Here is a 14,624-nt window from a genome sequence, read left to right on the forward strand (position 1 = left end):
AAAGTGCATTTCTGGAAGAAATACATACTGAAGTATTTATGGGTGAAATAATACGAACTCTGGGTTTTGCTTTAAAATCCTTCACGAAATAAACAAACAAACAAACAAGTAATCGAAGTGAATAGCTGAAGCAAGAAGAACAAAATATTGATGAGTGTTGAAGCTGGGTGAGGGGCAGTTGGAAATTTATTGTACTCTTGTGTCTACTTTGAGACAAAATTAAGCCTGATGCATAATGTCTTTTATCTCTTTTATCTTAAAATTATTTTTTTAGGTTTGTTTATTTATTTATTTTTGATAGAGAGAAAGAGAGAGAGAGAGAGAGAGCGAGAGAGCAGGGGAGGGGCAGAGAGAGAAAGAGAGGAAGAGAATACCAAACAGGCTTTGCGCTGTCAGTACGATGCGATGCTCCAACTCACAAACTGTGAGATCATAACCTGAGCCGAAATTCAGAGTCAGACACTTAACCAAGGGAGCATCCAGGCATCCTGCTTATCTCTTTTATCTTATAGTAATTCCTCTTCCTTTCTTCCCAGCACAAGTTTATGCCCCTATTCCTACCTGCCCCCATGACATTCATATGGTAGAAAAATCGGGTAATTTGCTCTATAGAATTTCCCACGTTGTGAATTTGTCTGTTGCATTCTTATGGTGACAGAAAGTGTTACCTTAGCAGAGAAATCCATTAAAGTTAAATATTATCCCACAAGAGTGAGAAACAGGGCAGGAATGCTTTAATGGAGACAAAGTGAAGAGAGATGAGGCCATCTGACCCTAGGGAAGGAATCACAGTAAACAGGGGCAAAGCCTACAGGAGAATAAGAGAGGGGACCCAAAAAGAAACCCTTTAGAAAGCCTTCATTTACTCCTGAGCTCTGTGTATTCTTCGTCTTCTAGCACCTTCCCTTTCTTAACTCTGGTGCCTTAACCCTCAAGCAGAGTGGTAGGGACAGGGCAGCAAAGGAAAAAAGTATCAAGGGCATTTTCTTTCTTCTGGCTGCCCTCTTGAGCTACTTAAGAAGAGATTCAAAAAAAAAAAAAAGGATTAAAAAATGTTCTCTAGAACAATTTCTACTTAAACAAAAGGACTAATACATTTAAAACCAAGTTGGTCTTGAAGGGGCAGCATATTTATCATCTACCCATGCTGGGTCTTCATTTCATATCCAAATAAATAGAAAACTACTTACAAAAAGGCAAATGAGATCCAGATTTACCTGCAGGTGGCATTTTATGCCATAATTTAATGGCACTTCATCAACATCAGCTTTTCTGGGCTCATGGATTAGTTCATGCTACATGAAAAGAGCTTTTGCTTCATTAGCTTCATGAGTTATGCCATTTGGAACCATGTAAAATGGCTAATGTTTTAATTATTTTAAAACCACTTTATAATCAGAAATTCAAGAACCAAATGCCAGTGACTCAGGGACCATTTAGACATCTGAGACATGACCATGATGGAAGGTTAGTTGTAACAGTTATTTAGATTTTGTAGAGTCTTTGAAATGTTTGAACACTCATACAAACATGATGATGAGCATCAGCCCTGGGGTATTCCTGTGGCTCAGCTGCAGGCAGAGAGAGGTCAGTATCAACTCAGGCACACTGATTTTCAGTTCCACAGGAAAAATGCCATCCCTGTCCCTCAGCTCTCCTATCTGCTAAGGCACATGGGTCAGCTTTCCAGGCAGCACAGAAGATGCCCTCACCATACTCACCTGGAAGAACTATTTCAAACCCATTGCAGTCCAAACCTGGGAGATGCTTGACCACACAGAGGACTGGTCTTCATGGAGAACTGCCTGGAAGGTTTCAGTGGGTTTTATCCAGTTTTTTAAAAATGGAGTACAACAGCATGAAGTGGATTGGGGAACCGTCAGAGCATGGTATAAGGGTAAGTACTATTTTGTGAAACTTTTGTTTCTGTTGTTTATTTGGGTATATGTGTACACTAAGACATAATGTGAAATGTATTGCTTTAATTTAATTTTAAGTAATCTCTACACCCAACTTGGGGCTCAAACTCATGACCCCAAGATCAAGAGTCACATGCTCCACTGACTGAGCCAGCCAGGAGCATCATGAAATGTATTTTTTAACGTGAGTCAAGTCAAAAGGTTGAAGAATGCTGCTCTAAGAATGTATAATTTACCCGTGGAATAAGCCAGGCTAGTAAGAAGCTGTTACTTGAACATATCACGTGCAACCAATGCTTGAAATTTCCATAATAACATGTTAAAAATAATACATGCCTTTCCTCTCACGTCTTACCTCTCTGAGATATACGTGACCTTAATGAATTCTTCTGCCCAGGTAACAAGACTTAGCATTTAATTCATTTATTTATTCATTCAACTCAATTTTTTGAGATTGTTCAAGCCACTGAGAATGTAACAGTAGGAAAAAAATTGACAAAAATCCCTATCTCAGTGGAACTTATATTCAAAAGTAGAGGGGGAAGCACAGACAATAAGCAAGGTAAATAAGTAAAGTAGAAAATGTTAAATGGCTGTAAGTGCTAAGACAAAAGAATAAACAGAATAGGGTAACAGAGGGTGTTTGGGGATGTATTAGTTTTCTGTTCTTCTGCATAGCAAATTACTGCCAACTTAGCAGGTTATCTCTTAGTTTCTGGGGGTCCCAGAGTCTGGGCGTGGCTTAACTGGGTCCTCGGTTCATAGTCTGGAGAGGTTGCAGTAAGGTGACAGCTGGGATGAATTCTCATGTGGAGAATTAACTGGAGAATAGTCCTCATCCAGGCTCATTCAGGCTGTGACAGAATTTAGTTCCTTATGGTTGTATGACCAAGAGCCCCAGCTTTTTATACATATATATATACATATATATATGTACATATATATATGTATAAATTTTCTTTTTAATGTTTATTTAGTTTTGAGAGAGAGACAGAGAGAGACAGAGCATGAGTGGGGGAAGGGTAGAGAGAGTGGGAGATACAGAATCTGAAGCAGGCTCCAGGCTCTGAGCTGTCAGCATAGAGCCCGATGCGGGGCTTGAACCCATGAACTGTGAGATCATAACCTGAGCTGAACTCGGATGCTTAACCAACTGGCACCCCACCTTGGCTTTTTGATGGCTGTCCACTGGAGGTGCCCTCAGATCCTCAAGGTCTCTTAGTTCTAGCAGACCTCTCACAATATGGCAATTTACTTCTTCAAGCCAGTAAGGAAGTGGTCCTGCTCTAGTCTGCTAAGATGGAGTCTTATGTAATGTAACATAAATATGGGGCCCAACACTTTGCCATATAACATAACATAGTCAAGAAAATGACACCTCCTTACCTTTGCTACATTTTATTTGTTAGAAGCAAGTAACAGGTTCTGCCCTCAGCCACTAGGAGTGGGATTCTACAAGGGCATGGCTCATTGCAAGTCACCCTAAGCTATGTCCACCATAGGGATTTGCAATTTTAGACAGGTGGCTATAGAAGGTGTCCCTGGGAAGTATCATGTACGTAAGGGCCTGGGAAGGAGAAGGAGTCACGTGGCTATCTTGGTGAACAGCATCTGTCCTAGAGGATAAATCAAATGCAGGGCTCCAAAGAGTAAAATGTCTGCTATTTTAAGAAGAAACAGCCTATGTGCTGATGAAGGGGATCAAAGAGAGGGACAAATGGATGATGCAGGAGAGTTGCTGGACCATTGAGTAAGTAAGAAGGATCTAGTATATAAGTGAAGGGGTTGGCATTTGCTACTGGCACAGACAAGCAATTCATGATAAAAGGCCTGGAGATAGAGTGTATGGGCACAAATACAAGTGTAAATATGGTAATGGGAATTTCTACTTTCTCAGTGAACTAGGAAGTGAGGCCATCTGCAGAGGGTAAGGGTTAGGGGGGAGGTGTTAGTGATTTGAGGAGAAATGAGAAGGTATGAAACAGCCATTCATGAGAGTGGAATGGAAATAGGTCCATCCCTGAGAATGGACCAAGGAATGTTTGTCTTTTGGCTTAGCAACATACTAGGCCCACTTGAGGTTATAGGTCATGAATTTTAAGAGAGACTAGTCAGTAGGAGTGGGTGTTTTTCTCCAACCATAGTCAGCATGTGTGGAGACAGGAAAGGTATATGCAGAGAGCTGGATTAAGCCAGGGTTGTGGTTTAGGTAAGGGAATGCACAGAAACAGAGAGGGGCAAGGTGCAATGGAGGGAGTATGGTGAATGGCCATGGAATTTAAGTGAGGTCAGATCTAGCAAGGAGAAAATTACTAAGGACATAGTTGAACTGAACAGCACCATCAACCAACTGGATCTAATTAACATTGATAGAATACTCCATCTAGTTATAGCAGAATACTCATTCTTTACACACTTACATGGAAGACTTAACCAAGACAGAACACAGTCTGGACCGCAAAAACGTACCTTAACAAATCCAAAAGAATAAAAATCTTACAAAGCATATTTTCAGACCACATGGAATTGAGCTAGAAATCAATAGCAGAAGGATATCTGGAAAATCTCAAAATATTTGGAGGTTAAACAACACACTTCTATAACACATGGATCAAAGATGATGCCACAAGAGGAACTTTTAAAAATATTTTGAAGTAAGTGAAAAAGAAAATATAATTCAAAACTTATGTGGTACTGCAAAAGCAGTATTTAGAGGGAAATTTATAGCAATGAATGTGTATTTTGGAAAAGAAGAGATGATCCCTATGGTTGAGTCAGATGACAAGAGATTCAAGGCTAGGCATTTTAGGGAGGAGGATGGAGAAGGGGCTGAGAGTGGCAATGAGATGCAGGAAAGAGATTCTCATGGAACAAGAGACATGGGAGAGAAAACAGCTACCAATGGAGAGACTCCAGGGGAAACACTATCTGAAGGAGAAGTCAGGTTCCAGTGGTAGCACAATGATTCAGTAAAGTTCAGAGAAGGAGTGATGGCTATGGAGATTTTGCTGCTGATTTTCAGGGGGCTCTGGTGGAAGGGCTTCAGGGAAGATGATAAGACAAAGGAATGTCAGAATGAGGTGGGGATAAAAGTTTGGAGGATAAAGGAAGTCCAAGCAAAGCAAGGTTAAAGGGCATGATGAGACAAGTCGTTCCAGTGTAGGGGCTGCTGTCGGGGTGTCCTCGGGGCACAGAATTCTGTTGTCACACTGCTTTGAGGCCAGCAGAAGAGTGTCTTTACTCTTCTGACTCCTACCCATGGAGACCTGCATAGGGCACCCTTTTTCTAGAAGGGAAAACCATGGATGCCTTAATCTACCACAAAGAGTGTGGGATGAGCGGTGGGTGGTTAGGATCTTTTTTTTTTTTCTTTTTTAACTTCATTTATTTATTTTGAAAGAGACAGAGACAGTGTGAGTGGGGGAGGGGCAGAAAGAGGGAGAGAGAGAGAATCCCAAGTAGGCTGTGCACTGTCAGTGCATAGCACTCTGTGGGGTTTGAACTCATGAACTATGAGATTATGACCTGAGCTGAAACCAAGAGTTGGATGCTTAACCAACTGAGCCAGCCAGGCGCCCCAGTTAGGATCTTGGAGTGAGTGACACATGCGGGGTGTCTTAGTCTAAGGGGGTTTGTTGTAGGGATACTCAAGGAAGTAAAGAAGACAGAGAAGAGGAGACTCAGGTGAAGGAGACTGCGGTTTCAGACTGTGATGTGTTTGTTTATCATATGCATGCTATTATCATATGCAGCTATTCTGGTGACTCACCAGTACTTCAGAAAAGCAAGTAGCTGTGGCTTCTGATTTAGCGTTTCATCTTTTCGGTAAATCAGTTCCTCTTGTGTCTGTTTTTACTGTTACAGTGGTTGCTCACTCTCATTTCATGTTTTGTATTCAAATTCTCTAAGAGAGAGCATCTAATCAATCAATATCCAACCAATCCACCACCCATTCCACCCATTCCTTCCTCTCTCCCTTCCTTTCTCACTCCCTGGCTCCCTCTGTCCCTCTCTCCATCCCTGCACCCATTCATCCCTTTATGCATTCATTCAACCAGAGTTTAGAAACACCGTGTTTCAGGATCTGTCTTAGGAGACTGAAGCGATAAAAGCAAAGATGAAATTTACATTCTTGGGCATGCAAACAGAACATAAATAAAAATAAATGCATGAGAAGTGTTATGGAGAAAAAATAGAGCAGAGTAAGGGGGAGAGGGAATATTGAGAGAGACAGAGAGAGACAGAGAGAGAGAGAGATCAGGAAAGATCTCTGTGATAAAGTGACATTGCACAAGGGCCATGAAGGAAGTGAGAGAGGAAGCCATGCAGATATCAGAAGAAAAAGCATTCAAACAAAAGAAAATGATAATGTTTCAGGAAGAGCAAGGAAACCAGTGTGGTTCCTGTGAAGAGAGGAGAAGAGTAGAAGGAACTAAAGTCAGGTGTGTGAGGGGATGATGGGTGCCAAGTTTCAGCAGGGAATGACAGGATTGGATTGGATTTTCTTGTAATCATAGCATTTTATTCAAGTTCTTAGGTGATTAATTTTTTTTTCTGAAAGTCTAAGTACAGGGGTGCCTGGATGGCTCAGTTGGTTAAATATCTTACTTTGGCTCAGGTTGTGATTTCACGGTTTGTGAGTTTGAACCTCACGTTGGCCCAGAGACCTCTTTGGATCCTCTGTCCCCCTCTCTGTCTGCCCCTTCCCAACTCACGTGCACTCTCTCTCTCGCTCTCTCTCAAAAATAAATAAAAACATTTAAAAATAAATAAATAAAAGGTCTGAGTAGAAATCTTACTCCTATATAATTGTTTGAGGTACAATTCACATCAGTGAATGCACCCATTTTACTGTATAGTCCTGTGCATTTTGACAAATGCACGGAGTCATGGAACTGTCATCACAGTCAGTTTCGCTACCCAAAAAGTCCCCTTTGGGGTCAACACCTCCCCCACCCATAGCCTCTGACCACCACTGTCCTCTTTTTTGGCCCTTTAGTTTTCTGTCCCCAGAGTCATAAACATGGAACCATACATTAGGTAGCCTTTTGAGCCTGGATTTGTCGACCTGGCAGCATGTGTCAGATGTTGCTGTGTGTAACAGTAGTTTGGTCTTTATTGCTGATTGCTGAGTAGTATTCCAGTGTGTGGATTTCACCACCATATGCTTATCCATTCACAAGTTGAAGGGTGTTGAGTTGTTTTCCAGTTTTGGTTTTATTTGGAAGACAGGAATAAAGTCACTATAAAAATTCACATACAGACTTTTATGTGAACATAGGTTTCATTTCACTTGGGTAGGTGACTCGGAGGGGGATTTCAGGGTCATATGGCAAATGTATTTTAACTGTATGAGAAACTACCAAACTGTTTTGCAGAATGTTGTATCATTTTGCATTCTCACTATTAATGCATGTCAATTTTAAAATTTTGGTCATTTTAGTAGGTGTGCAGTGATATTTCTTTGAGGTTATAATTTGCATTTTCCTAGTGATTAATAATGTTGCACATATTTTTATATGATTATTTGCCTTCTGTATATCTTCTTTTGTGAAGTGTCTACAAATATTATGTGCCTTTTATAAATTGAATTATTTATTTTTTACTACTGGATTTTCATGCTTTTAAAAATATATATTCAGTATATAACTCCTTTATGAAATTTTTGTTTTACTAATATTTTTGATCAGTCTGTGACTCTTTATTTTTCTGTTTTTTAAAGTATCTCTTAAAGTTTTAGATTTTACATTTAGATCTATGATCCATTTAAAAAATATATTTATTTATTTATTTTGAGAGAGAGAGAGCACGAGCAGGGGTAGGGTCAGAGAGAGGGAGAGAGAGAATCCTAAGCAGGCTTCTTGCTGTCAGTGCAGAGCCCAACGTGGGGCTTGATCTCACAACCATGAGATCATGACCTGAGTCGAAATCAAGAGTTGGATGCTCAACCAACTGAGCCACCCAGGCACCCCTGGATTTTCAGACTTAAAAATATATATATATTCAGTATAGAGGTGCCTGGGTGGCTCAGTTGGTTAAGTGTCCAACTCTTGATTTTGGCTCTGGTCATGATCTTACAATTTGTGAGATTGAGTCCCTCGTTGGACTCTGCACTGACAAGGAGAAGCCTTCTTGGGATTCTCTCTCCCTCGCACTCCCCACTCACCTTCTCTCTCGAAAGAAAGAAAGAAAGAAAGAAAGAAAGAAAGAAAGAAAGAAAGAAAGAAAAACATTTTTTAAAATCTGAAAATCCAATAATAAAAAAAAAAATAGGGACACCTGGGAGACTCATTCAGTTGAGCATCTGACTTGATTTCGGCTCAGGTCATGATCTCACAGGTTCATGGGTTCAAGCCCCACATTGGGTTCCTCGAGCTGACAGTGCAGAACCTGCTTGGGATTCACTCTTTCTCCCTCTCTCTGCCCCTCCCATGCACACTCTCTCTCTCAAATAAACTTAAAAAAAAAAAAAAACTTTAAAAAACATATATTCAGTATACAACTCCTTTATGAAATTTTTGTTTTACAACTATTTTCTACCAATCTGTGACTTTTTTTTCTATTTTTAAAATTTCTTTTAAATTTTTAGATTTTACAGTTAGATCTATGATCCATTTTGAGTTAAATTCTGTATACAGTGTGAGGTATGCTTTAAAGTACAGTATTTTTTTGCATGTGACTGTTGAAAAGACTATTCTGCCTCCTTTAAATTGCCATTGAGCCTTTGCTGAAAATTAATTGATTGTATATGTGTGGATGTATTGTTGGACTCTCCAGTCTGTTTCATTCATCTATTTGTCTGTCATTTGCCAATACCTTACTGTTTTGATTATTGTTGCTCAGCAGTTCTCAAGTGGGGACAATTTTGTTCCTGCCAGCTGTCCCACCATGCCCCAGGGTATTTGACAGTGTCTGGAAACAATTTTGTTTGTCATAATTGGTGGGGAGAGGTCAGGGATGTTCCTAAGCATCCTACAATGCACAGGACAGCCTCCCACCACAAAAAATTATCCAGTCCAAAATATTAATTGTGCCAAAGTTGAGACATGCTGCCTACCTTTACAGTATGTCTTGGAATGAGATAGTGTGCCTCATTTTTCTTCCTTTTTCTTTTTTTTTAATTTAAACTTTAGTTAACATACAGTGCAATATTGGTTTCAGGAGTAGAATTCAGTGATTCTTTACTTGGGTTCAGCACCCAGTGCCCTCCTTGGTATCCATCACCCAAGTAGCCCATCCCCTCTTACCTCCTCCACCCTCTACCAACCCATATTTTGTTTTCAAGGTAGTGTGGCCTTGACAAGAGCAGTTTTGTAGAAGTGGGGAGATTATGAACATACAATGTTACTGTAAGGATAAAACTGGACAATATATGCAAAAGTGCTGGGCACACAGCTCATGCTAACTAAATGCTAATTTCCTCATTATTTGTTACTGCTCCTCTTTGCAGTCCCTTCATTGTGACTTCTGCACTTGTGAGGGCCTACATATTCACTTTTGAAACTCCCACCATCATGAGTTCTCCCTTAATAGAGACCTGTTTGCTTCTCCTCTGCCTATACATGTGGTACGTGGCCTGATGTAGGCCCCGGTATCTGCTGTCAAAGTAGTGTTTCCCCTTTGGCCACCTGCTCATTGAAGAGGTATGAGCATCAGAGATGTCTGTTTGTCCACCAATATCTATCTTTCCCATTCCATGATGTGGACTGGTAGCTGCCAGATAGCTGCCCAGTCAGGAACTATATTTCCCTTGTGTCCAGCTGTGGCCATGTGACTAGGTCTCACCAATGGAATGGGATTTGGAGTGACTTGTCATTTGTAGGCTGAGACTTTAAGCAAAGGACAGGCTGTATTCACTCCATGCCCTCTTTCCCTTTTTGCTTTCTGGTGCAGAGGGCTCTGAAGTTCCAGAGAAGGGCTTCTCAAACTTCTGTGTACATGATTCACCCACACCTGGGGATCTGCTGAAAATGCAGGGCTAGTAGAGTAGATCTATAGCAGGGCCTGAGATCTTGCATTTCTAACAGGCCCCTAGAGATGGCAGTGCTGCTGATGCTCAGACTACTTTTCAGAAGCGAGGCTTTAAGGGATGGTGGAACCATAGAATAAAAGGAACATGGATCTCCAAATCACTAAGTAAAGAAAATCTACTTCTTCAGTCAGCAACTCCTGACTTGTTACCTGTGTGACAGGTGCCTTTTTGGACAGCAGCTGGTCTTCTGGAAGTGGTTCACACAATTCACTGCTTCTGTTTGAAAACATCTTGGCCAACTAATTCAGAACAAAATCACCCCCAGCTGTCCCCATCCCTCCTTGGTATATGTGTGTGTGTGTTCCAGATGACTGCTTCATGTTTTAAGAGATCCCTACCTAACTCTACTTTAAAACACTACCAAGCCCTCATACCATTAGCTCCTTGAAAATAGCAATGGTTAAGGAAAACAAAACAAAACAAAAAAAGTCTTGGTTTTTGTATTTGTTGGCTCAGATTAAAATCGGAGAGCAAAAATAAGGTTTGGGATGGTTGTGGACGACCACCTTCTGGAGGAAAGGTTAGTGGAGAGTAGACCAAGAGGGTCTTTAATCCTGAGGGGTCAGTATAGGGATCTCAGGTAGAGTCTCTTAAACAAGGGGCCAGTGGGTGAGTATCAGGGCCCTGGTGTAGGCTGAAGGGCCAAGGTTGGCTGGACCAGCTCAGCTGAAAGTGCAGTCACTCAAAGGTTGCTTGACATGAATAACAGGAGCCTTGGCAGGTAGTCAAATGGGATTGGTGGTGGTGGTGGTGGTTTGTGTGTGTGTGTGTGTGTGTGTGTGTGTGTGTGTGTGATTGTGAAGAGCTAGAATTGGAGCAGAGAGGCAGAGGGAGTCTGGACCAGTACAAGGCCAAAATCCACAGGGGCCTTTTGCATGCTTCCAGCAAACATTTACAGTGAGGAGGCCAAGTTCATCTAAAGAACGCTGACCAGCTGGACACATTGTGCTAGAGTTTAGCCAAGGATATTAGTGGAAAGTCCCTCCCTGCATTTTGAGCAAGGATGGCTGGAACAAGAAGGCCTGCCATATCATTGTTGCTCTGGCCCTGACCTGACTTTCCAGAAATAACAGCTACAGCCAGGTCCTGCTCAAGCCCTGCTGGCTTTGGGATGAGTCTGGGCCTGAACATGAGCAAGAGAAAGTCAAGGGGAAATAGTTACATCAACTTATTTTGAATACATCATTTGGGTGAGTTGCAGAGGCTAGCCTTTATCCCAAGTGGTGCTCAAATAACATCATCAAGCCATTCTATCAGTATTTTGTAGAAACAGCAGCAAAAAAATGTGAGAAAAATTGCAAACTGTCCACTCTGACTAGTCAGGGCCAGTTACTATGTTGACAGCCGTTCATATTCAAGATAAACTATATTGGATTTAGAGATGAGGCCAATTTTTAAAAAATATATCCAATTTTCAGCAACTATTCTGAGTGCCTATTCTATGTTAGGCATCATGAGGATTAATTATAGAAACATGAGCTGAATCTTCAGTCCACACTTTGATGATGGAGGAAACAATGGAGGACCTATAAGGTAAGAGTTGTGAGTCTGTGTACTGATCATACAGGAAAGTTCTTGGCAGATTTGCAAATGCACCGGCAAGCGCTCCTGAGTCCTCCGAGAAAGGCTGGCATCATCTGCCTGAGACAGAAGTTCCAGAAGACTGAGCTCAGTGTCAGCAGCCTGGGGGTGGGGGTGGGGGGGTGACACCTCCTGCAGAGGATAGAAAGGAGGGGACAGAGAATTAAAGGTCAAGGGAGAGAGCAGGAAGTAGGGAGCACAGGGTGGTCTCCACTCCAGACCAGCATGTTATGTACAGGAACAGGTTGTTCTGCCCAGTGAAAACCCAAAAGTAGCCTCCTGCTGCCTTTGGAATGGAGGCTCTGACTAAGGCCTATTAGGCCCTGGGAGTTCTGGATTCCATGGCTCTCTGGCCTCCTGTTGGCTGGTTCTCGTCCTCCCCAGTACTTCATGTGACTGGCTCCTGTAGGACCCTCAGATTTGTCAGCCCTGGCCACATGACCTTCCATCCTGGCTTGCTGGGCCTGAGGGGTTTGCTTGGATACTGACTCACAGTTTTAAAACCAGGACCATAGGTGCCTGGGTGGCTCAGTCAGTTAAGTGGCCGACTCTATTTCGGCTCAGGTCATGATTTCACGGGTCATGGGTTCAAGCTCCTCATAGGGCTCTGTGCTGACAGTGTGGAGCCTGCTTGGGATTCTCTCTCTCCCTTTCTCTCTCTCTGCCCCTCCCCTGCTCACACACACATGCACGCACACTTTCTCTCAAAATAAATAAACTTAAAAAAAAATGAAAACCAGGACCGTCCTTGGCAAACTGGGACAAGTTGGTCACCTTGTTCCCTGAGACTCAGACTCCTCTGTGCAGCTCCTGCCACCACTGTTCCCATCTGACACCTGAGCCCACTCACACTCTTAGCTCAGCAGCCATTTTGCAGGCCACCCCGCTCAACCAGCACACCTCCCACCCCTGCCCCCCACTGGACCTGCCTCTGGCCCCTTCCCTGCTCCTTTGTAGCTCTTATTACATGAAACTAGCCTTTATCCAGAGTGGTGCTCAAGTAACATCAAGCCAGTCTGATGGAGTATCTCCATCTTTAGTCTATGATTATTGGCTGGAGGAATATTTGCTTCTGGGTGACCTGAGAGCCCCTCACATTTTGCATGTGAAACGCTTAGCTTCCTGGTGGTTAAAACACTGTAAGCTTTCTGTGGGGTGGGTAGTGCCTGCCTAGTTCCTGGTTACAGTCTCAGACCTCTGCACTGTGTGCCTGGCACATGGCTAACACCTAATAACTATTGAATGAGAATCCCAGAACACCACTGAAAATGTTTACATATCCCTCAATTAATAATAACACGAGTAAAAAAGTGTATGTTTAGCAAATATTTACTGTATGCCAGGCTCAAGTCAGAGTCCCTGACTCTTTCTCAGCCTTGAGATGATTAAGCATGTGCCTGCTTTAAAATTGAGTAAGCTATTAATAGGTTTTTATGTATTTTGGGGTGTATAAGTTATTTTGTCACAATAAAAATATTGAAATTGGAGGTCCTGGGTATATGTCTGTGTATGCCTGTGTTCATATGCAAGTCTGTATGTGCGTGTACATGTGTGAGTGTATCTATCTATATTATCTACCTATCTATCTACCTATCTTCTTTGTCTTGTAGCTGCTCCTTTGCCCACATTAGCCTGCTTTGAGTTACAGCTAAGGGCATCTCAGAGTTGCTAATCCAGATCAAGAAGCAAGAATCCAGGGATTCCTATTAATAAGAGATAACACAGAAGTAATTGGAAGTATGCCGCTGAGTTCTATGACCCCTGCTAATCTTTCACATGTGAAAAGTGTGGCATACAGGACTATTGGTTTTGAAGTATCTCTTCTGTGATTTTCTCCATGTTCTGTGCAGCTGAACGGCTTGCAGCTCACTTTCATTCTCTTGTTAAGGACTGGAAGCATAAATTGATTCATATCTTTCCCAGTGGCTCCTGGACTTTAGACAGAAGTCAAATCCTTCCAGAATCCTTGCTTTCTGTAACAAGGCATTCTTTGCATCTGACAGTTATGTGGCTGTATTTATAATGCATAGGACGTTTTCCCTCCCAAATGGTCCCATCCTAGCCAATTACATCAGAATCTCTGGGAATCAGTCCCAGCAAGGGACTCCCCAGAGTTGGTCCCCAAATGTTTATCCTAGTCTCAGTCTCTCATCTGAACTTTATTCTCTTTGGAGCATGTCCATCTTTTTGGTCTATGATTATTGGCTGGGTGAGTATTTCCATCTGGGTGACCTGAGAGCCCCTCACAGTTTACATATCAAAAAAAAATGTAATGATGTCCCTTCTAGATCTAGTCCTCCTCTCATTTTCTTTTTCACTCAGGCTTGGAGCCTGTGACTGTCCCTGACTTTGTATCCAGTAATTCTGAGGTCTGTTTGTTCTCCCTCCTCTAGAGCCCTATCTCTCCCCTCCATTCTGGGTGTTCAGGGCTTCTTATCTCTCACCTGATATTAGTGCCTGCCAGTGTCCCTCATCTCTGCTTCACCCTGGACAGGACTGCCAGGACCTCCTTCCATAGCCAGGTGCTGGTTTTATCTTTTCTCTGCCCAGAAACCTTTAATAATTCCCCACTGTTCCTAATGGCATTTGTTATCTGCTTGAACCTACCTCTGTTTAATCTCTTCCCTTCCTCCCTCCCTTCCTCTCTCTGTTTCTCTCTCTCTCTCTCTCAAACACACACACACACACACACACACACACACACACACACACCACAGTCTTGGTCAAAATAAACAGTTCATGGTTTCTCTAACGTATCTCAAAGTTTCTTAACTCTGACTTTGCTCATGTTGATCTCTCCCTTCCACCGCATCTGCCTCTTGAAATCCTATCCACCCTCAAACCCAACTAAAGTGCCACGTATCCAGGATGACTTCTGCCTCCTACTATTCCCACATCCTACTGGATCCAGCATTCCCATGTCACACACCCATTTCGTCTTGTGTTAATAGTCTTGGTCTCCTAACTAGATGACAGGCAACATGAGAATAGAGGCTGTGTTCTGTTCACCGGTAGTGTTTTATATATAGTAGACACTCCACGCTATTTATAAACTTTTGTGAAACGGAGTTAAGTAGGTTTGTCTTAAGGAG

This window comes from Lynx rufus, unplaced genomic scaffold, assembly GCF_022079265.1.
Source record: "Lynx rufus isolate CCGP_SWC_20201006 ecotype Redwood Valley unplaced genomic scaffold, mLynRuf1.p SCAF_4, whole genome shotgun sequence".
Taxonomy (NCBI): Eukaryota; Metazoa; Chordata; class Mammalia; order Carnivora; family Felidae; genus Lynx; species Lynx rufus.